The sequence below is a fragment of the Opisthorchis viverrini genome (genome assembly GCF_000715545.1).
Source record: "Opisthorchis viverrini unplaced genomic scaffold opera_v5_9, whole genome shotgun sequence".
In the NCBI taxonomy this organism is placed as follows: domain Eukaryota; kingdom Metazoa; phylum Platyhelminthes; class Trematoda; order Opisthorchiida; family Opisthorchiidae; genus Opisthorchis; species Opisthorchis viverrini.
In genome coordinates, this window is record NW_008751665.1 from 1,389,319 (window position 1) to 1,392,564 (window position 3,246).

At 47.0% G+C, this 3,246-nt stretch overlaps 1 protein-coding gene across 1 annotated transcript in view; it reads right to left on the reverse strand.

The window, feature by feature from the left end:
* The window catches only part of T265_00873 (hypothetical protein), a gene marked incomplete at both ends in the record, with an annotated part of 59,838 nt that overhangs the window by 30,605 nt on the left and 25,987 nt on the right, over nt 1–3,246 (reverse strand). The gene's annotated exons all lie outside the window — the stretch shown is intronic.

Here is a 3,246-nt window from a genome sequence, read left to right on the forward strand (position 1 = left end):
GATTAGTTTGTGACTTGTAGAAATGTAGTATTAAGGCCAAACAATGTGTTCAGTAACAGAAGCATACATTCAGCAACTGCGAATGTGAAATCAATTGCGCAGTGGAGGTCTAGTGACAAAAAACATTCGTTGGCAAGACTTTATGGAGAATTTGCGAGTAGAAAGGGAATTTCGATAAGTTTCCACCCAACAATAAATAAATAATCGTTCAGCCGTAACAACCGTGCCTAACTGCGAATGAAAAGACCTATGATACTCACGAACTTCACGAACTACCCTGTTGTACCAGCATGTTGAGAACGAATCAGTGGACAGAGTCAAACCCACCCGTGATGTCAAACAATATTGCGGAACCCCTATATGCATGCCTTTGCTCTGACACTTGATGCAGTAGGAACACGTGGTCCACATAACCCTTTCCCCGATGCTATCCTCGCGTCATATCTTTACGAGCTTCTGCAAGACGCAGAATAAGCGGTGCAAAACAGAGTTACAAAGGAAGCCAAGTTGATGACTGTGACGGCTGCATGCACTGCGAACACAGCTTGAAAGTGCGCCAGCTGAAAGGGCCTTTTTCGCCCGGACTGAGCCAAATGAGCTCGACGACCACTGACTGAGGTCTTCCGAAGCCATCAGAGATCCCAAATTCACTGTCCAAGGCTATGATGCGGATCGCAAATACGAATGAACAAAGAGCGACGGTCAGTTGAGTTGTTACCGAGTGTTCAACCAGGCGTTCTTTTTCGGAGATCATTTTCTTCGTTGTGTTTCACTCACCGGAGGCTTCCTTATGTCTGCTGCACGTACCAGTTGGCACTATTTTCGCCCGTTTCCGTAGGTCCCAGTGCGATACCCCGAGCAGAGTGCCGGGTATCTCTAGGGGTTGCCGATGGTACAGTAAGAGTCTACAACAGATGTATTCCATGGAAGGGAATTCAGATGATTTCTATAAGTGTTTCACAGTAGGGTCTGAGAGCTTTGCAATGGTCAAGCATGCTTCAGAAAATCACAAATGTAGCCGACACCGGACAAGCGCGTGGTCGGAATCACCAATGAATTCATACCACGGAGCGAGTATGAATCAGGAGTGATCCACACCATCTGTGACTGACGATGATGCGGTCTGCGTTTGACGCTGGATTGCACGTGGAAAGTACCACGCGGCCAAGTGGCTTGGGTTATGTCAGAAGCTAGTTCTCAGTACCTCCTCCTTCTAGACTTGGACAACCTGGCAGCATTACAGCCTGCGTGCTTCCTTCGAGTGGCATGGCAACTAGGCACCGAAACGGTTATGCAGCTGACCGATTTGTTCTTTATTATCTTAATTTTAGTACTCCACAAAAGGTGTATGGTCAAAGCATAACTGCAGTACACGTTAAACTTTGTCCGTGTCCCGATTATAGTTCAATGTGAATTTCCAAATGAGCACTAATTCAGCATCTTCGAGCGTCCGTATACCAGGTAATCACAGTAAGTGATTTTTCAGTCCGCCGTAAAAAGGTGCTCAAAGAGCGGCTTCGAAAGAATTCTAGCTATTCCCCTGTGACAAACAGATACAATAAACAGGCAGTCATCACCAGCGCGTTTACGGGATGCTTCAGCCACAGTCAAAAGGACCACACCCATATAGCCACCGAGGAACAACCACTTAAGCAAAGACCCTTCTACACAATGACTTAAAACGACACCGGGGAAAACTTTTGGATCACCAGAGGTGCACAACCAAAGCGAGAAGAAACAGATGGAGGGACCACTTCAACAGCCGTACTTGGATTATGAATTATCGTCCCAGACAGACAGCACACATAAATAGAAAGCGAGTCCCGCGTACTAACCAGTGCAACCTGCTGTCGAGTTTGTTTCAGGGTGGGAACTAGAAGAGTCAGTTGAACTGAGTGTAGGTGTTTAGTGACTTCGAAATGTCTACGACCGTAATGGCCGAGGTAAACGTAAATATTATAGCTGACGGTGACTGGCGGCAAACTGGTCTGCTGGTCCTTGAGAATGGGAGTAAAGAGATGGGCACTAGCAACAGGATGATTCAGAGAACAAATATCTGAGACCGGGGTGCACATGTCAGGCAAACAAGTTCTAATCAATCAGACGATGATTGGAAACCAATGAGTAACCATCGTTTCAGAGGTAAGGTGGGCAATGGGAGGATTTATCGTTTAGATACCGTTTCGCTTCTAATGCGAAAGCTTCGTCAGGCCAAGGGAATATGTTTCCAGGTTACAAGATCATGATAATCACTATCAAAGAGAGCCACATCAGTGGCTCGTAGGGCATGGAAAACAGCACTCTCTTCGGCAAGCGATGGTTAGGCATACGCAACACATATCCCAACCAACGCAGCTTCTGGTGCTGGACACGTTCTTCAATGCACGTACCCGTTGCACAACTGAAAACGCGTTTTATAATTGCCTCATTACAAATTCGCCGACACCAACCGCCAAGAGCTATGGTTCTAAGACAACGATTGTAAAATACCTGAAGACATCTCAGTTCCGCTGCCCGAACAGGCCAAGTCTCACAGCCATACAAAAAACAACCCGCACTGTGGCTTGACATACACGTCCCTTGAAATTCAGGGATGCACGACTTTGACGCCATAGGTGTTTCAAATTAGCAAACGCGACCTAAGCCTTATAGATTCATGCATTCATCTCATCTGTCACACTACATCCAAAAACACGTTCGAAGATGAGACGGATATCGTCTTCATATTCTAGATCGACAAGGCTTCCGTCAAAGACTATTTGAACACCGATGTTTGGAGAACCTCCAGCATTCGTTTCATGATTCCATCGATCACGAAGTTAAACAGGAATGGAGTGGGCATCCCTGACGGACACCACTTTGTAAGCTTTTGGGAAGCTCGCCGAATACTCACACGTCCGGGAGTCTGGGAATACAAAAAGCTTATTATGTTCACGAACTTCCGGAGCATCCTTTGGTGGGCAAACATGTCAAGCAGAGCAGACCGCTCAACCGAGTCAGATGCGCCTTAGAAATCCAGGAACACTAGAATTGCGGGTCGCTTATACGTTGCCCTAGCACCCTACGAAGTGTGAAGATTTAGACAACGCAATCCCTACCAGACCGGAATCCCGCTTGCTGCTCTCTAGTCAGTGTCTCACGAGCCACCGTAAGGCGACGAAGCACAATTGACGCCAACAGTCTCGTTACGGCCGCGATCAAGCTGATCCCTCTGTGGTTACCACACTCACTGCGAGCCCCTTTTTT